We start from the raw sequence: 21,288 nt of genomic DNA, 5'->3' as shown, positions 1-21,288 counted from the left end.
CTTGTAAAAGTCTCCGTCTGTTTCCTGAATTGGCCCGAGGAGGACCTTGCTCCAGACGTGAACCCCCCCCCCCCCCCCCCCCCTCCACTAACCCCAGGTGCCTCGTGCACGTCAATGTGTCTGCAGCGACAACGATCCGTCCCCTTAATCAGAGGCAAATCTTATTTTCAATAATTAGCAGACAGACAAAAAGGAGCGAAACCTCATTTTCCCACGAGACCCGGCGCGTCTGCGTGATCGATATAATGAACGTCTAATGGCGAGGCCGCGCGGCTGCGGCAGGAAAACATTAATAGGGAATTAAAAACTTGTCAGACCTTTAACATGCTCTGGTTCCCGCCCGCTTTCAAACCACGTACACTGAATGAATGTGCTTTGCAGATATGTTTAGTTTGAAGGAATGATGAGCTGGTCAGTGGAGAGTCCCTTGTTGTGTTAGTAAATCTTTTCGATCTTGCAACAAATCAATGAGCTCCGGTGAAGCTGTAGTTCTGGGGGGTTCATTTTATTATACTATGGGACGGACGGATGTCGTAGAGGGTTTAGTGTTAACTAAGCTACTCAAAGGACAAAAGAATGTCATTTAAAGCAACGCTGCTGTTGCTTTGTATTCAGCTCGTCTGCTTGTTTTACCTTTTATATGCTGCACTTGTGCCAATACTGAGTGTACATAACCCACAGTGACAGGAACCCTTGGAATCCAGAGTGTGAGACACATCATAAATGCTTATGCATCTTCGGAGGATATCAGCCCCTGATTAATGCAGCGCTCTCACAGCACGCTGGCGGGAGTGCAGTCGACGTCCATGAAAAGCAACAGTGATCAAGAAATAATTAAAGATGGTAAAAGGTGAATATGATTTCGGGGATCTGCCAGTAATTGGGCACATGAAAGATACTGGCAGGGTGCATCTCTGCCTTATTAGGCTCTAAAGTGAAAGTTAATGCATTTCAAGCTGGTGCCCGAGCGCCTGGAGGAGGGCCGTGGTCCCCCCCCCCCCCCCAGCCCACAGGGCTGGTTGTACGCCCCCCCCACCTTTAACTCAGAGAAACAGGTCCATCATAAGTTAACAGAAAATCTATTCTAGTGAAGCATTTTGCATCCAAGAAATAGGATGTTTTGAGTAATATGCAGTGAGACTTAGATGAAGCAGTTTAATGACGTCCCACTTCTGAGAATAAGAACTCCTCTCACAGACGCTATTCATGCCTCAGACGGTACGTCTATTCCGTCCTCGTGAACTTGATATCGCAGCAAGGCCTTAAGGGCATTTCTATAAAATTGGCAACTACTTGAACTCAAGGATGAACTGATCAGATTTTTCTGGCCAAAGGTCAAAGGGCAGAGTTTAAGCCACAGTGACCTCATACGTGCCTCGTGCTTGGCTCCACCGTTTGCCACAAACAACCGGGGGTCATTTCACCGCGTGCACGCCGTGAACGAGCTGATTTAGAGTCAGGGCTGACATGTCGACGACCTTCAGAGTCGTACGGTTACACCTGTAGGTGTTAGTGCTGCATATTAAACAGTCAATGAGAAACTGTGTCTACGGCTACAGAGCCACAATGACTAATTACCTACTGTATTTCTGACACCTGCAGGTTTAGTTTGCTTTCTGTAAACACTGTTGTCCTTGACAAGTCTTTTTCTATACAAATTAAAAAGCAGCTACTCCACTCAATGTTGATAATCTTGATAACAAACATTTATACTAGCTTCAGCTCAGTAAACAGATCAATGAGCTATCCAGAATCAATGCTACTGAGAAAATCCTTCCCAACTGAGAGGAGCTTTGAAAGACCCCACGCTATGGTGACATCACATCCTCAGCAGACAACAGCAACAAAACCAGCGCAGGAGTCATAAAGTCCAAACATGAATGCAATTGCAAATATTCTAAAAAGCAATGGAATAAATAAAAGAATCTTGGAAGTCATGAATGTCAACGTTAACACACTCACAACAGAAAAAATATGCAACAAGAGCTTAAAACGAAGTAAGCAATCAGAAACAAATGAAAGGGAAATGAAAAGCTTTTCCATGCATGCACATGTTTCTGTACAGTAGCAGTGAAGGTCAAAGCACAGACGAGATCCATTCAATAAATATTGGGAAAGGAGGCCAGAGGTTGACTGGAGACATGGAGTGCAACAATGGTATAAAGAAGCAGCCACTGACAGACTGAGTGGAGACTTATTAGCTCAGATCACAGCCAGTCCTAGCTTCACCTACTGAATATGGTCTGGTTGAATTACCTCAGCTTCAGGCACACATCATGTAACACAGCACGGCGTCCTGCCTCATCTTCCATATCTGCCCTTATGTTCCCACTGGGAGGCAACATGAGGTTTGCTGTGTGTCTACTATAAACACTGCATATGTTGCAGCTGCACGGCGTGATTAAAATTCACCAGTGCTTGCTGGGTATTTGTGCATTGCGCTGCAGCAGCTTGAAATATTCTAATCTAAAAATCTATTGCCTAATTAGCTCTTGTGATTGAATTAATGAAGGGAGCTGAAAAAATACCTTTAGAGAAAGCTGCAACTTTCAGACTTGAAGGCGATATACGGTGGGGCACGCTTATTTACTGGGAGACACACAGTGGGAGCTGTCAGTCAGAGGGGCGGGGCCTCGTGCCGGGGTTCTCTGCTTCTCCAGCCTTCAACAACAAAACACAAAGTATGAAAATATTATTTAGCTAAACCAGCCTGCTGCTCCATCAATTGGAGCTAATGGGGGCGGCATGTGGGGTAGCGGTTAGCACTCACAGTGAGAAGGTCCTGGGTTCGATCTTATTGGCTCCTAGGTAATGAGCGAATAAGGATGGAGCTTCGTCGTAGGAGCCTGCAAAGGTCAAACTGCCCCCCACAACTAATGGAATTAATGAAAGCAGTTTGTCTGCAGCCCAAATCAGATTCCCCTCCTCTACCTCAGCTCTTTGTGACGCTCTTTACCACAGACCCACTAACTGTGAAACTTGAGGACCTAAGCTGTTTCCGCAGTCTCTCCTTCCCTGCTGAATTGCATCAAATCACTTTAATAAAGCCAGAAATCATCTCGGAAGAAAGGAAAAAATTAAATTAATGGCTTCTGTATACACGGAAACAAAAGATAACAATAAAAGGTACCACAGCAATGGGACGTGATTGGATTATTTCCTGCCAGCGTATTTTCGCGGTGGGGCAAGATATTGCAGCCCGTAATATAAGCAGGAACTCAGCAAAGTTTGAAGTGCTGCGTGCAGATGGAGACAAACAAAGGCGGCAAACAGCTTAGAGGCCCAGAGTTCCACCTAATGGACTGTGCTCTGAAAGGTGTGGAGAAACAAGCTACTGAGCCCATCAGGGTCACTGCTTATCCCATTTCCCTGTGGTCCAGCCTGAAAGGACTTTCCACCCGGCGTCCTGCGAGCTGCCGTTAGCATGCGGTCGCCTCCCTCTGCCGATCAAACGATTGTCTCCCAGCGTGGACGGGGGGACGGAGGGACGCCCGGGGGCCGCGCCATCCTCAAGCTGTTTGGACGGGAGTCAGTGGCTCCATGGTTTCCTCAATGGACGCAATCATCAGCCGTGCAGAAGGAGCCTGCGCCGTCGCACAGAGGATTATTTCAGCAGAGGAGGGGATCTGAGTGGAGGTTTTTCACCGGGTGTTTACAAAAGAGACGGGGGAGAAAAAAAAGGAAAAAGCCTAACGACTCTAAAGACTTGAATCATCCAGTCGATATTCTGGGATTTCACCTGGGGGGTCCTCCGCCGTTGTGTTTCTCGCTACTGACTCACAGTATGTGTATGGAACACTGCTAAGTTTAGACTTGTGTATGTTTTCCCCACAAACGAATCTAGTTCGTAATTGGCAGATGCAAGGGGTGAAATATTGACTGCGTGTGTGTGTGGAAATGTAGTTATGGGTGAGGGTGTCTGTGTCTGTGAGCGTGTGTGTATTTGTTTTTGGCTGCTATCCTGGTTTCATCTCAGTGTGCTACCAAGGAGACATAAGCCACTTTCATCTGCCTTGTGTTCCAAGTTTCTTTGTGTTCCTAATAAAAGACAGGAAGTTGAGTCGAATCAAATTTTATCACCACACTGGTCTCTAATTGAAGCATAACGACGGTTCAGTATATGTGGGACCTCTCCTTAACATCCGTGCCAGACTCATGCATACATACGTGGAGTACGGTTTAGCTCTGGCCGTGCGGGACGAGCGCTAGGGAAAAGGTGAATTCCTGTTTTGTAAAACACAAGTTTGATTGTCAGTCGAGGGTCCGCGGAGCCCGTGTTACAGCCAGTGAGGGACCAGGAACAACATGCCGGTGCATGCAGGATACAGGGTAGAGCGCTGAGGCGTCGGCTGCGGGGGCCCCGGACATTTGAAAAAGGCATAAGACCAAGAATCAACAGGAAACAGAATTATGAATTTTTGAAATTGTTTTCTATTTCCCACAACAAACAAATATGTGTAAATGTTTACTGTCTGCAGCGCAGCGGACGTATAGCCCAAGGCCCAAGGTCAAAGGCTAAGCAAAGCTGGGACTGTCCTCCCGTGAAATACACAGTTATAGATTATAGATGACGACAAGTCATGCCAAAGTTTGCCTGGAAGACTTTGGGAAAACAAAACCAACGATTATCCCACAGGCGCCCCGGGTTTCAGTCCTGGATACGAGTTTTGGACGTGACAATATGTAAGACTTGAGCCTCTAACCCTAAGACACTGGACAAAGCTCTGTACATGATGCATTATAGGACGGACAACACAGTTACTCTGGTATATTAGACACTAGATCAAATTAGGCAGGAAGCTTTTGTAAACAAACCAAGGATGATGTGCATCTATTCTATGCTAATTAGATGAAAGCTCCTGCATATTCCATTAAGTCCGACTGGAATCATAATTATGGTTTCTTCACATCAAATTTAATACTTGTCATAGAAGAAACAGTGCAGGTGTCGCTAATGACATCAGCAACGACTTTGTTCTATTCAAGTGTGCCAGTAAGCGATGACAGCGTGACAGTGAGTCAGCACGAACGCGTCCAGGACCCTGAACGCAACGCGGCTAAATAGAACCCAGCCATTGTTTTTCTTTTTTTTTCCTACTGTGACATGTCAAATGTCTCGCGCGAGTCCTGCTCGTCGCTCCTCTTTGTGGTCCAAAATAACATCAAAGCGATGTTTCTCCAACTCGCCGGAAAACTATTTCCGACGAAGGAAGGAGAGAGCAGGTACCGTCTCTGTCGGCGCACCTGGACGCGCTACCTCTGCGTTTGATTGGCACGGGCTGGCAGACGGAGCCCTGGCGCGGGAACAGACAGACAAAGGTAAACACAACCACCGCCGCGGACGCGCGACGGGGACGCGCGACTCACGCGGCTACGCTGACATTTGCAGCCCCGCAAGTTTTGGAGCCGTTTAATTGGCTGCAGCTGATGAGCTAATTAGCCACTTAGCCCGTTCCATACTGTTATAGATGCAGACGGCAACAAAATGAAGGGCAGAGACGCGTGAGGTATAAAAAGAAAACAATATAAATAATTAAATAAATAATAATTAAAAACATACTGCTACAGTGTCACAGTATATTTGTCAACAATATTAATTCCTATTATTAAAAAGAGAAGGAAAAAATTGATAAAGCAACGACATCATTTTAGGCTTCAGTTTTAGGAAAAACAAGTGCTGCTGGAAAACGTTCAACAACTAACAGAAACAACCTCAGCAGCTTTTAATACTGGGATTGTCATAATTATTCTGTATGTTTAGTGGAGGTGTGAGTCAAATTTTAAAGGAATAGCAGCAGGTGAGAAGTTTAATAGAAAACGGCTGCTGAGAGCCTCCATCCATCCACTGGTAGGATGAAGCTAACGTGGACCAACTATTGACTTTAGTCGTGAGTTGGGGAGATGCATATTTCGGAAGTTGAGATGATGGACAGACACAGCTTTAGAACTGACTGCATATATAGAAATACTTGGCTCGCGGCTTCGTCGGCCTGGCATCATGTGAGAACGTCGGTATGGTGCATGTTGACTATTAAAGAACAAAAAGACTCGGAGTGTTAATTGGACTTAAACCCACCTCGGTGTGTCACATTTTGAATATTTAGAAGTTCCACCACAGTGACTCATTTCGTCCAAACTGCGCTAAATGTTGGCAGACGCATTCCAAGTGATTTCCAAGACACTACTGCCTTGTTGACGTAGACTTTAGATGCCAATAACTAAGTTCTACTGACAAATTGTGGATCTCTCATCAGAAACAAGCGATCCTACAGCAAAATATGTCCTAACAGAAACTTGATGTGAATTGACCTTCGCAGTTCAGCCCCTTGCTGATTTAATCTATATTATTGCTATCTAATAATACATTAACTGGAGGTAAAATGAGGTTGTGTGTCTCAAACAACAGGTGCCTTTATGGAAATTGAGAGAAATGTAAATGATGGAGGTCAAAATCTTCAGTTCATACTGTGCTAAAACGCATTTCAGTGAGTCTAAAGTGCGTATGAGGTTTCGTCTTTTCTAACCCGCTTTAAATGATGTTTTCAAGGCTGAAGCCTTTTAGTCTGAAATTCAATCGTCGTGTTTCCTTTCGCAGTGCTTCCACATTGAGCTGCACCGCCGGCGTAGTAAGGGGTGGGAGGATGGGGGATTGTGCACTAAACTGCTGCTGCCTTGAAAACTATCCCAACCTAACATGGCTCATTTGAAGGTTGAAGCCTTATGTTGCCTTTATTACACTTCTGCACAGATTGATGGATTATGGGCCCCATCAAGGCCGATATGAAGAGGAGGGCCGTCATTGTTGTCATTGTTCCGGCTCCTGATTTTTGTTTTAAGGACTTTAAAGGACTTTAAAAATGTTAAACCAGGCTTTTAAAGTAATGCTAACGGATCCATTTGCAGGGCAGTTAGCGAGGACCATGTTAGACAGCGAAGGCTGTGCGAGCTTCATGAGGTGATGAGCACATTCATGCGTGCAGGAGCATATTTGGGAATTAATATCATGAGCTGTAATTGAACTTGTGGCGAAATAACCACATGTTAGTACAAAACGCTGGACTTTACAGCAGCTTTATGACATCACAGGGACTGATTCCATGTTTTAATCAGGGACTAAGAGAATACTTGCCTGTACCTGAAAGAGCTTTGGCTGCCGTCCTGCGAGGAACCACATTTAGCTCTGCCTCCGAGTGTGAATATCAAACACATCTCAAAGAAGCTCTCGCTTCTCTTCCTCCTCCCCCTCCTCTCCCACTCCCTCTTTAAGCCCGCGTTGCTCCTCTTGATGATGGCGCAGAGAGTGAATGAAGCCTGATGAAGGAGTCGCGCGTGGCGTCGGGTGAGCGTGCGCGTGCGCGCTCGCCACAGCCTAGGCAGCATCTTCGCTCATCATGCAAATGCTCCGATTAGCTCCAGCGTGTTTGTAGCTGTTGTGACAGTTTGAAGGCGAGAGTAGCAGGCGAACGATCATTCGCTGCTTGTGTTGGAATAATGAAATTAGGCTGGTGTTAAAAGGAGGCTTTACCTCTCAGCAAGTACAGTATATCACCTCCTCACTTCATTTATTATCACTTAATCACGGCTCGTAAAACAGCGATAAGTCTACATTTGTGTTCACATTATGAGCCGGGGAAGCTCTTAGAAACAAATAACACACGCAGTAAAGTAGGATTTATTTTTCTCCTCCCTTTCTCCAACGCCGCCCAAATCTGTCTGGATAAACCCAGCGCCTTTGTAGCGGCTTTCGCTTTCAGAGCGCTGCTCTTTTACACGTGTCGCAACAGATAATTGTGCAGATTCCGGATAACCTTTGCTAAACAGCAATGTGTTCAGTAATGATGATGTCGACACAATAACCTCTGCTGATATGCAGACCAGATGGCCGGCCAAGTTGCCCTTTCAGAACCCTGCTATGCTCAGTGAGGGATGGTGACAGCCTGCATGCGTGTGTGTGTGTGTGTGTGTAGACTATTCTAGTGCGTCATATAAATAATGGAGGTATGTTCAAGGAACTTCATGCTATGAAGGAGTTAATTATGGAAAAACGACGGTGCCCGTTCAGGAAATCTGAGAATAACTGATCAAACAAACACCAGCAACGCGCTTGTTGGGGAGTGTGTTGGAGCAAGGCCATGTTCACAGAGACAACGCTTCTGTGTAAAGATAAATCCCCTTCTTTTAACTGAATGGAGCCAGTAAACCGACGCAGCAGGGGTCCGATGCCGAGAGCTCCAGCAAAACGCTCCAGTCGTCCCACAAGACAGTTGAACCTGGCTCATGATTTACCAAAACCAGGTGAGGGCTATAAAAACATAACAGACCTGAGCACCAGAGTTTATAATGAAGGGGTCAAGTTATCGTGTTCAGTGTGAAGACGCTATGGTGGTCGCTGAGGAAGAGAGAGACGAGTCCCCCCCCCCCCCCCCCCCCCCCCCCCCCTGTGGCATTCAGAGGGAACGTCCAGTCCGAGCTGTGTTGAGCATGCGAGAGGAGCTTTGAAAATCTCATTGGGTCCTTAACTTGTCAGAGCAATCCAGGTCCAGCCCTAGGGGGGAGCTGGCTACTGGCATTTTCCCCGCAATTTGTTATAAGAGTGAGTTTACATTTTGATTTAATAAGGCCCATAGGCATGGCCCCAAACAAGAATCAATCATCAAGCCGGAGCGAGCGAGGCTGTGGCCGGTGGAACAGACTCACTAGCTGGGATCAGTGCAGCCAGGACTGACTCATTCGCTCCCCCTCGGTCAAACCCCCCCCCCCACACACACACACACACAGCTACAGGCTGTGCTGCTCCACATCAGCTTCACAGACAGTTTCCACCCGACTATGAATCAAAGGCTTTGTCTACCTGCATGATTGTTAGAGGCACATGAAGGAAGTGGCTTCACTTTAATAAAATATGGCCTTCTTACCACTCCAACGAATGCAAATGTATTTAAAGCACTGATTCACGCGCTGCCTGGAGACACTGCAGCCTGCAGGGCCACACTTCTCCGTGTTCCCATTCTCATTACTGTCTAATATCTGGCTCCCTTGATATGGCCCCGAAGCCTCCTGACGGAACATTCATAATTGATTCTGATTCGAGTCCCTCATTACCAACAAGTGACTCTGTATTGGCGTGTGCACATTCGGCTCTGGAGGGCAGGCCCTTTGGAGTGAGAGCGTTAGCTTCGGCGCGACACAGACGCACGAGGAAGAGGGTTGACGTCCTCTGGAGCTTGAGTCTCTTTTCTGTCCTCTGTCTCATTTCCTTTGTTGTAGGAGACACACACACACACACACACACACACACACACACACACACACACACACACACACACACACACACACACACACACACACACACACACACACACACAAACACACACACACACACACACACGCACACGCTCCAGTTCGTTTTTTGCACCTCACACAAAACTGAAGCAGCAGGACAGTCTGTTTTGCAGATGGAAGCAAAACGGTAACGATATCAAAAAACTGCTAAGGTGACATTTGCAGATGCATAATACAATATCCAGCCACGAAACAGGACGAGTCGCACAATGAACCTGGCTTCCTTCGCGACTGTGTGTCTTTTTAGAGTGCAGTGATTAAGAAGCGGCGTCTCCTCAAGGAGAGCCCATCAACATTCTGGAGGAAACATCCCGCTCCTCGTGGACTGCCCTCCTCGGAGGACGGCCGGGAAATGGCTCCTGGTCCTTTCAGCCACGACAATGCACCGCAGGGATAAATACCTGGGTGACAAATACACGCGTTGTAAAAGGGGGGGGTGGGGGCATTAATCGCCATCTTCGCGAGACGTGTGTCCTTATGACAAAGGAGGGAGGCATTTGTCAGTCTGTTCCACAGATGGTCCCACTGAGACTTTGATGAATCACCTCCACCTTGCTTTAACTGGCCACTAAGGCAGAGTCGCCACAGACGCCTGGCACCCAATCAGCTACGGGGCTAGAAGATAAAACACACACACACACACACACACACACACACACACACACACACACACACACACACACACACACACACACACACACACACACACACAAAGAGCCGTGAAGCTATTAGCTTAGCACGAGGTCCTGGCAGCACAAACACAGCAAATCTGTTTTACACTTAGCAGCAACCGACTAATTAACATGCTGCACAATGTTTTACTGCAGTACTCATCCAACACCTGTGTGAGTGCAACGCTATGATTTCACAGATCTCTAATAAAAGTTGTGAGATTCTGCAATTAAACTTAAAGGACTGTTAGGACATATAGTCTATTATTCATATCTAGTTGCCTGGTGAGTGTTTTGGCCCCTAATAACCAATTAAACCTTAAATAACTGCCCTTCAGTTTGCTGAGGCGTGCATTTTTTATTTATTCTATTTCGTTTAAAAACCTCACTGTGATATTCTTGACACTTTGATCACAGGCGTTCCATCTCAGTAACCCTGACCGTGTCTCTTCTATCTCCCCCTCCTCAGGTCACGCACCCAGTGTGTTTTACAACACAACTCCTGCTTCTTTTTGTTGTGACTGGTGATGGACCTGGGACGTGAACCACACTTACCCAAGCAGAGTGGCCTTAATTGGTCATGCAGTTCACATCGTGCACATCACATCATGATTAATCACTGGCCAATTAGCCACTGGCACCGATGCCAACGGTGGATCAAACAGTGAGCGCGCGCGAGTCAAGCGAGAGTCGCTACTGCTCTGCTCCTAACTGTTTTAATGACTTTTCCACTTTTATTTTTGTATCTCCAGTGCTCAGCGTCTACTGCAAAGGACTCCCTGCGAGCGAAAATGATCAATTATGCATCCCATTAAATATGTATATCTGTGCCTTTGTTTATTCGATTGGAGTACAATGATATTTCTTTTTCTCTTCCAGTGATTTACAAAGGGAATTAAAGCAGCCTCGTCGCTACGTGTAGCTATTCCTCATGCTGGTGAGCTTTGACAATGATAATTACAAAACAAGCACAACCTGAGTGACATCATCGCGAGTCTGTTGGCTTCAGCCTGTCATCCGGTCCTGTCTCCCCTCACCAGGCCCGGGGGGGGGGGGCGCTTCCTTTGGCTCTTTGGAGTATCTTGCAGATCGTCTTGCAGCGAAGCCTTGTGGCTTCCTCACAGCTAAGGCCACGTCCCGCATTACATCCTGAACTCACACAAAGGTGAGGCTATTGGTAGAAATCTAGAGACAGACGGAGAGAACAGAGACGAGTCTAAACGCCAGCTTGGGAAGGCCTGCTAGTCTATTTGTGACTCAAAGACAGGTGTTGGGGGCTGGAGGTTGGAGGATTAGAGTGTATAATAGATTTCCGAGCGCCAGAGCTCTGATGCAGCCCAAACACTGCCCGAGGCCTGTAAGCTCTCCTCACCCAAGTCTGCCGGAGAAATAACGCTAAGTTCTCTTTTACTTGCGAGGAGGAGGCACTAATCGCCTCTAAAGGAAACTGGAGAAAACATTGGCGCGTCCAAAGCGACGCCCATCCACTCTGATCCTGTGTCTGACCGATAAGTAAGCCTAAACTTACCATGCCTACTTTTTAATAGCGCAAATTAAACTCGTGTTGTTTGAAGGAGGTTTTGTTTACTTCGGTGTCGAGGATCTGTGGTGCGTTAATATGATCTGAGCAGAGAGATAAGGCCCTGGCCAGTGACCCTAAACATCGCTAAGCCACACTGAGACAGATAGGGCTATTAAAGTACCATAATGGAGGGAGAAAAGTGACACCAATTAGATTAAATGTGCTAGATATTCACTAGGCTTTTTTTCCCCGTCTAGTTACTTTTGGCAGGGAACCAGAGAGCAACTCAGAGTAGATAACAGAAGATAATGATCTCATTACAGTACACACTTCTTCTCGTCCATTTAGAACCTGAGAGCGGATGAGGGCATCGGCCACGAGTGACACGCGAACGCGGAGCCTCGCTGAGGCGGCATCTGATGTCACCTGCGTGATTTCTGAGCGATTATTTATGCGAGGTCAGGCGGGGGATGCGGAGTCGAACCCGAACATGCTACAGCTCGTGCGCCTTGAATTATTAAGCGTCTTAAACTCTTCCCCATCCTCAAAAGTTCCCACTGCATTAATTAAAGTAGTTCAGCTGGAGAGGCTGTGTAACGTCCCCCTTGATGAAACTAGACAAGGTACAGCCATTACATTGCACTCTGGAGAGCATTTATGCTTGCCAGAGCTTGGCCTGGCGATGTTGCCTTGTCTGTATACCTGAAAAAAAAAAAGGAAAGACGGGACTAAGTAAGAGAATATTACCCTGTTGTCACAAAGCGTCTGCTGGAGTCATTAAAGGGAGCGCTGCAAAAAAGAAGTCGTTAAATTTTCTCCTTTATTTTGTCGAGCCGTTCTGTCTGTGAATCTGTATAATTATATATAAAGAAAGCCCATATCGTGATTTATTATCATGACTTTCAAAGAAGAGACACTCTTCAGGGAATTAGGAGGTTTTGTAGTTATGTAGACAGAGTTTATGGTTATTAGACGCAGACTAACAACATAAAACAATGAACATCAGCGACTGTATGATCCTGATGGTCTTAAAGTAAATAGGTAAGGGATCTAAATAAAATAAGCAAGTATTGAGTATTTAAATGTCATTTTGCCCATTTAAAGGGCTCATAACTTTATATTTGTGAGCAGAAACTGATATTTCCAAACTATTTACTAAAAATTTTAAGGAAAATATGACTCATAACAAAACCTTCTGTCTCGAGTGGCGGCCATTTGGTGCAACATACTGTGTAAATTATTCAGATCCAACCCAGCAAAGTCCCATCATCGAAAACAAATGTTTAACTTCCTGGGTCAGACGCTGTAGCGGGACCTTTCTTGTCGCGGCCGGCCAAACTCTGAAGAGTTCACGCTTTGAAGCAGATGCCACAAGTTAAAAGGCAGAACCGATGAGTCACACTGGAGCCGATGGGTTGCTGGGACGCTGTGGTCCATCTGCTCCCTGCCAGCATCTCACCAGCCCCACTGAACTGCGGCGAGCTGTTGTTTAGAGTGGACTCACTGCATTCAGTACTGCAGCGTGCGGATCCGGCTGCTGGTGGGGAGAGGGCGCCATCAAGTACCGTATTCTCTCAGGGGAACGGCTCAAACTCTCTAAATGTTTCCATAATGTGGCAGCGGAGACGGATAGAGTCGCAGAAATGTCTGAGCTTGCTATTTGTTTGTCCTGCTGAATGTGACTTCAATCAGAAATGCTTTATCAAATTCCTTCCACCTGAGTCAGTAATGTTTGACTGGACCATGACACTAATTTAAACAGCTGACGAGTGAATGGCTGAATTTCAATAAAAAGACTTTCAGCTGTTCAGGTAATATGTGAGAAATCGCTGAACGTTGACGCCAACTGACTGCTTCTTGTAGATTCTGCAATTTTCACCAACTTCATCTGTAGTTGTCTCAGTTTTGTACATAATCCACGGTGAGGAGGAGGCTCTGAAACCTTAAACCCTCAACACGGACTTAAAGGGAACTCCCGATCCCTGTTTCTTTTTAACATGAAAAGAACTTCTTTTTTAAAGACTGCAAACTTAAGAAAATCTGCACAACATTTTAAATAGCTTATGGGAATAAATGGCAATTTACAAGAATTAAAATTTAAAATACTCATTATATTTACAGAGAAGTTTGCAGATTAGTCTGGTGATAATTTAAAACAGTTATTTTACTATGACATAAAGCTCCCACATATTCTAATGTGCTATTCCTTCACATGGTGCCCACATGAAACCCAATAGAATTACCTTGATTGACACAATGGGAGGAAGCAAAGTGCAGACACAAAGTTCTCATATCTTTCATTCAATTCATTCGTAAATGCTGCTATCAGTTCTTTACTCCATTCAGTCACCTGAAGTGGTGCTGTCATTAAGAAGTCACTGTTTCATTCATTTGCTTTGGGGCTTTCTCTGCCCCCCTCCTTTCCCCTCTCCGTCTGCCTTTAGATTGGCAGCGAGAACGAGGATAAGTGCTGGGCTGCGGTTGGGTACAGTGCTCCAACATCATGCTAATCATGGCAGAAGAAAAATGACGGTGGAGGGGGAAAAAAATGGTTCAGACCTAATCTCACGACTTATCGGTGAGTTATTGTGCCTCAAGGGCGGCTTTGGCTTCCAGTTCTTCCCCTCTACTTCGTCTTCATCACAGTCAACAGTATGCATGAGCGTGTGTGTGTGTGTGTGTGTGTGTGTGTGTGTGTGTGTGTGTGTGTGTGTGTGTGTGTGTGTGTGTGTGTGTGTGTGTGTGTGTGTAGCTCGTCTTGGTGGACACCAATGTAGGTCGGCTTCCAAAACGTTTTGGTGATGTTTTGGTGGTTGAGTAGATGCAAACTCTGACCCCGTCACAACAAAAGTCCCTTCATCCCCAATATTTATTAATCTAATTTTAAAACTATTTCATTTTCCACGAGGTTTGATAAAAGGTGACCCTGAGTAGAATGAATAAACGATAAACCCCAGGTTATCAAAGCACTTCATCTGTCGCCGTCCTTGCTATGGGGAGTAGAGTGAATGCAAGCGCCTCCGATAATAATGACTTTCTCTAACAGTGACTGACAGGACACTGTGGCTTTTCCAGGCCAGCGTCAGAGGGCAGAGGGAGTTTCTTGCTGTCGTAGCGGTTCCCGGCGTTCGCTCCTCTGCGAGGCCAGATGGCAACAGCCGCCCCCCCGTCTCGTCTGCACGGCGACGGCTGCTCGCAGCTTGGCCGTGCTAACTGAAGCTCCGTTTCGTCTGGCAGGAGCGCGGCTGCAAAGATTCCTGTAATCATGTGTCATGTGAAGTGGGGAGAGGAGAAGAATAATAACGAGACTGTTCTGGGGCACGTTTCAAACTTGATTCTCTAATACGAGCATGTTTGTTTCTCTGGTGTTTTTTCTTGTATTTAAAAGAGCTTGTAATCCTGTGAAAAGGGCTTCGGCAGAGACAAAGGTCACATTGTAGAGTCACTCACATTCGCAGCATCCTATCTTCTCCTTGTCTGATAAATGTCTTTATCGCCAGACGCCAGCCTTCCTGTTGGAAAAAAGGGGCCTTAGTTTCTGAGTTGGCGCCAAATACCAAGGGACGGTGAAATACAGTGAAGGAATATTACTGTGAAGTGTTCCGTGGTGAGAAAAGGGGGCTGGGGGGAGTCATCCATCTCATTTCCCTGTTGAGGGCTTCCATGAATTTTCTGAATGATACTGGAAGCAAATTCACTCCCTTCAATCCTCTCACTATGAATGCGCTCTGAAGATGACCATAATAAGAGGGGCGGGATCTGAAAGCAATCAAATCCCCTGGAGTATGGCGATAAGGAGAAGCGTGTGTGTGTGTGTGTGTGTGTGTGTGTGTGTGTGTGTCTGGACTGAAGGCTTGGTCCTTGGTTGGCGAGGGGAGGGCGGGGATTCCAGCTGCAAGGAGGAAATAGGAGAATAAGGGGACGGCGGCATCCAGAATTCCCACGGCTGAACTCTTTGTGTGCACGCTCACAGTCCCCAGAGGATGAACCTTTGTGTTTTAATGAAGCATCTTCCCACAGATTGATTGATGCATAAGCACCGTCTAAAACTAACTAACAAGGAATGTTCGTTTATTGGACCCTAAACGCTGTGCTACGTGCGACATCCCAGACAATTACACATCCTGCTCTTTGAGTGACACGTTGTCGTTGTCCTATTTGCTTTTGTCCTGTCAGTAACTAAGACGGTCAACGATCTATCTGCCCAACGCCAGCGTCTTGGGCTTTTAGCACGGCTGCAGACTCTCAGTCTCGTTTCCTGTTTTGTCTTTGTCACTTTCCCTTCGCAGCCTTCAGTTGTTGTGCTCCGTGATGAATTAAAAAACTTAATTGCCTCTGCCATTTGCATTGACTTGATGAAGACTCCCCAGTATTAGCCCACAGGAAAGAAATACGCTTTTGTTCCCGATTTATGTGCTTCATATATTCGCTTCTCTGCTTGTCTTTCTTCGCACACACAAACATCATCGCAACAAATCGCTGCGAAGCAAAACTCCTTTCAGCTACTTCGTGCCGGAAAAGTTGGGAAGTGCTCTTTGTGGTACGGGGCTCTCAGTCATATTTCAAAACGATGCCGATCTGTTGGAGGCTACAGTAATCATACAAAAAAGTACATTGTGAATCTAATAAAACCAAAACACAATTAATCATTGCAGACAGTTTGTATCTATAGTTCTATATTGACAGAATTTAAGCTGATTGCATATCACACAATCACCCGGGATCATCATCCAGCTCTCATTTAATTTCTTTTGTCTGGTGATGTATGACTGTGGACTTGGGCCTCTTCACTTTACTTTGCAGCAGTTATTTCACTTATTTCCACATGATGAAAAGAAATTAATTTTACTGACAGCTAATGTTCCCACTAAACATCTGCGCTTCTGGTGTAAACTGTCACTCATTTCCAGTTAACAACTTGGAAGCATTGTTGAATTACTTTCTCCAGGCACAGAATCAAATGAGTATTTGTGAGTTAAGTGATAACTCAGACATCAAACTATTTTGTATTAAGCCAATAAAACCTATTTTAATATATTTTGTTAATGCTTTAATAAATGATCTGGCTTCTTATTCAATAGTTATTAATAGGTCTGTGATTGTAATATTTCCATCACAGCCATTTGTACCCATTAGATGTGTCGAGTATAATTAATGGTTTTAATAAAGAAACACAGATTCCTTATAAGGCCGCAGAAGCAGGTGCAGAGCAACACCGTATTAAAACATATTGCAATGCTGAGGAGGGGGAATACAGTCATTCATCATGCAGCCGTAATGTCCATGCTTCAGTATCCAACAATTCACAGCTATTGCCTTCACGCGTGTTGCTGCGTCCACGCACGCAGACCTCCAAGTGATTTGTGCTGCAGAAGCCACTGGTGTGTGGTTATCTGTGATGTAGCTCCTCATTACCGGTAACCGGCCTGGTGATGGAGCGATCATGGTTAGGGCTATATCACAGCGTCCGTGCGCTTTGCAGCGTGAAGGCTTTTTGTGCACAAACGCGTGCGGGGTTGGTTTAAGAATTGGCTAAAGCGCGTCCGTCCGGGGCGCGCTGGATGTTAAGCATGTGCAGATTGGACGGTCATGCGCGTTTAGGAGGGAGGCTCTCCACCTCCACGGTCTCCATTCATCCGTTCTCTGCAGCCTGCAACACTTTGCTCCGAAAAGAGCGCGCGCGGAGCGTCAGCCTCCTCCTCCCCCTCATTTGGTTTGTTTTTCAACCCCAACACTTGACACTTGTCTTGATGAATTGCAAAAACATCTCCGATGTGGCATCTGTGGAGAACGCAAGAAATGTTTGCCAGGCAGATGCTGAATGCAGCTGTTCGGCAATAAAAAAAGACAGAAAAAAGGAAAAAACAACAACAAACAGTAACGGTAATGTTGTGTTTGTCAGTTTATTTAGGATGCAACACAATATCCTTTTGTTTCTGACATGATGGTGTGTCACTGGTGATTTCTCTGAACCTACGCCTGAAATAAGGACCTAAAGACAAAGACGAACATCCTCCAGATATTCTGTGGAAAATACACTGAATCATAATCAATAGTAATGAAGAACATATAGAACAATGCATGTTAACATTAGATGAGTGAATGCAGGTTTTCTTAATGCGTCAGTGGAGCCGTGATGGTACTGTAGGTGCTTCCGGTCCTTTAAAATAGCCTCGTGCTCCTTGACTGTAGTGCAACCTTGCAGACGTGTCATCAAACCTAATGACGGCCACAAGGTGAACGCCATTATGGATTCCCCTCCACGTCGAACACTTGGCAGCGGCCGGCGTTGTCTGAAGCTCCGACTACTCATAAACAGGGTAATTACAAAGCGGTGAAGACGGAGAAAATACCCGCAGCTCATTTAAATATGACTATAAATAATAGCTTATTATTTTGCTGCACACAGGCAGCTTCTTCACTGAACATACATACATTTGCGATACATTTCTACAGCCTATAATTAATGCTGTAGCCGGGTGACAGCAGCGCTAATTAAATTCCGTGACGTTTTCGCTCGGCTCGCGCGTTTGGAGCTTTCAAGCTGCGTCGTGTCCAAAGAGCGTCTCCGCTCCGATTCTTGGCTTCTGCCGCCGCTTGTCTGTCTGGTGAGACGACCGCCGACAAAGACGCATCCATTATCAGTTTGTGTTTTTGAAAAATATGCCCTTTGACTGGTTATTGTGAAGGTTAAAAGAACCCAATCAAGTAGAAGATCTGGCAGGAAAGCAGCACTTTCACCAAGATTCAAGATTTATAACACACAATGAGTTTAACTGAGGTGAAACCAGGCATTTTTATCTTCCAAGGACTTTGTAAACCTCTTCTGTCACTTGAAACTAAACTTCCTTCTGCTCCTTTCGTCCTTCCCTGCCCGTCACCGGGCCTCTCCCCGGCGCCGAGCCCCTCGCGACGGAGCCCACTCCATCTGCAGCAGGTGTGAGTCTAATGATGCTTTGATGCCATATGTCAAATCTCATCACTTGCTGAGTCTTCTGACATTTCACTTGACGGCTCCTAGCAACGGCGTCGCCAGTCGCCTCACGACGCCTCACCTGCGAGAGCGGCGCCCGCTAAGTGCTCCCAAAACAAATCAGCATTTGTTGAGGACCCTTTCGCTTGTGACGCCGCTCCTCTTTTCACGGCCGCATCCTTTTGAAGAACATAAATGATCCTGAAACAGATACAAGGATGTTTGAAAACATATGGTAGGACACAAATCTGTTTTTAAAATCTGTCGGCAAGCAGACATTTATAGTGTGTGTGTGTGTGTGTGTGTGTGTGTGTGTGTGTGTGTGTGTGTGTGTGTGTGTGTGTGTGTGTGTGTGTGTGTGTGTGTGTGTGTGTGTGTGTGTGTGTGTGTGTGTGCAGCTGGTGCACACCCATGTCTGTTGTCTCATGTCATCAGCGGACACGTTCTGATTAATACATCATCAGCAGTCACGTCTTTAATGTCCCTCTAAACCGAGCTTTTTTTGTCAGATCACAGCGGCGCAGCCCACACTTGGCTTCGCGGAGCAACCAGTAATCATCCCACTTTAGCCTGACGTGTGGGGCGCTGTCTAGTCGCTGGCAGCCCATCAGAGTCAAGTGGCACGGAGTGATTGTGTGCGTTGTAACAGTGATGGAGATAGAAAACACTGTTTGTCCTTGTGTCGCGTCTATAAAACAACAACGAAAACAATAAACAAAAAAACACACAAAGCAGAGGCACAACTGATTGTGTGCATTTGCATCATTGCGAGATATTTTTGCCCAGTGTTGTGATACGGCTGCCAGAAAACGCCCAAAACAGGAAAGAGGAACGGGGAAGCAGAGCGAAAACCAAAGAATGATTTGAGGAGTTTAGGGGCTAAGTGTGCGTTTGTGCGCAGGCTGGAGCTGAGACGGGCACATTCCAGTCTGGCCAGTTTGCTGCGTTCAAAGGAGCCCCCCCCCCAGTGCTAAACCATCTGACACCATCACTGTAGGAGGCTCTAATTACCAACCTGCCTCTAAGTACAGCATCCTGCTCACGCGCCAGCTGCTGCGCTCACGGCTAGCGCCGGTTCAGGGGCTCTTACGCAGATCGATGTGCGGAGGAGCAAAAAAAAAAACGGCTTCACCCAACGCTAAAACAGCGACGGGCGCGGTCGCGGCTCTCCGACCGACCTCGAGCCCTGTTTTCATCCGCCAGCGCTTCGCGGGTGACCGGCTCGTCCAGGACCTGTAGGCCGCGTTTACGCTTAGTTACAACGCGTGCCCGACCAGAGTCCTGCCTCGATGACTGGCCCTGGATCAGCTGCTCCGCTCCCCCAACACACCCGCTGCGTATTCAGAGTCATGTCCCGCCCGCGTGAAGCACTCCCACCATCTTTACACGGCCACCGCCGGCGCCCGCGTCTCCTTTTTTACAGCGCAGAGGCTGTTTCGCCTTCCTTGGGTGTTACAGTTGTCTCCTTTGTTTATCTGCCGCTCGCCCGTAATTGCTACTGTCAAGGTGAGGCAGCGTTTATCAGAGACAAGAGCAATGTGTGATATCAAAGGAACAGGAGAGTAACAACATTTCCCACCTCTTGCCGTATAATTGAGCGCTAAAGCGGCTCCCGCCAACACATCCGGCGACGCACGTGCCCGTAGCTTGGACGTATGCTAATGAAGCCTCCTATCGCAGCATCAATGTTGTTAAAGGTGTATTCTCTCCCCTGATGGCCCCTAATCAGCTCCGCTCAGCCGAGCTCACTCCACCTGGACGACCGGCTACTGATTTTCTGTCAGGAGGAAAAGCACACCATAATTATGCTGCCATTTGAAATTCCATCATTCTCCCGTTGCTACGGAAATGAGATGCATCTCATTGGAATGTATATGGAACACTGGAGGGATGTGTTCCCGGGTAAACCTTGTCTTTTTAATTAAACACACCGTGGCCTCGGCGGATTGCTTGTGACACAGGGAATGATCAGGGCACTTAGAGGGCCGCGGTTCACGTGAATGCGCCTCCAGCGTCCCACGGGGGGCGGCCGGAGGGGCACGGCTCGAGCTCGGGAGGCGTATTCACAACATGGAGCCAACGATAAACATAATGACATTTTCACCTTGGAGCGGATCTGCACAACAGCTGGAAAATAGGCAGAAGAAATGCCTGGTAGGTTTTTTATATCGGTATGTTCAGTAGAAGGATTTAGTCTCAAAGTGGACTCACATTCAGGATTCATCACTCATGAACCCTGTGGACAGAGGATGAGAATAACTTCATAATAAAGGCCGATTCTGGATTACGCTCCCCCCTCGTCCCACTTCTGGCATCAGGCTCGGCTCCCAGACGCGACACCTCTGGTTCTTCTCCTGTCCCAGAGCTTGATCTCACGAGTGAGGCAACAACACAAAACATCAGCTTTCATCTGGATTTTTCTCGCCAACATTTTTTGCGTTTCGCAATTAAAAGAACGTGCGTTATTTCTTTGCCTTCGATTAGCAGAAACGTCGGCGGGATCAGCGATCGCGGGAAGCGGAACTCGAACGACCTTGACGTTTCCCTTTGGTGAAATGCCAGTAGATTATTCAGTCAGCTACAGAATAAAGAGACAAAAAAAACCCCACAAAAATAGATTCATTCTGAGGGGGAACAGACATTTGAATTCCCAGTGATACACAAACCTTATTTTTAGCTGTATTTCTTCTGCGTTGGTGTTGCCATAGTGAACAGTGATGATTGGTTTTCATGTTACAGCCCAGCAAGGTCATCAAACGGCGTTGATGCTACAGCATGTG

The 21,288-nt window shown here is 46.5% G+C and overlaps 1 long non-coding RNA gene across 1 annotated transcript; it reads right to left on the bottom strand.

The window, feature by feature from the left end:
• Positions 1–17,422: 17,422 nt before the first annotated feature.
• Positions 17,423–20,429, bottom strand: LOC121202170 (uncharacterized). Its single transcript, XR_005897571.2, has 2 exons — positions 20,088–20,429; positions 17,423–18,709 (listed from the first exon to the last, which is right to left on the bottom strand). It is a non-coding gene; the product is annotated as an uncharacterized LOC121202170 (long non-coding RNA).
• Positions 20,430–21,288: the final 859 nt, after the last annotated feature.

Source organism: Betta splendens, chromosome 4 (genome assembly GCF_900634795.4).
Source record: "Betta splendens chromosome 4, fBetSpl5.4, whole genome shotgun sequence".
Lineage (NCBI taxonomy): Eukaryota > Metazoa > Chordata > Actinopteri > Anabantiformes > Osphronemidae > Betta > Betta splendens.
The sequence above is the reverse complement of the archived record's forward strand: the minus strand, read 5'-3'. Positions and strand labels throughout refer to the sequence as shown.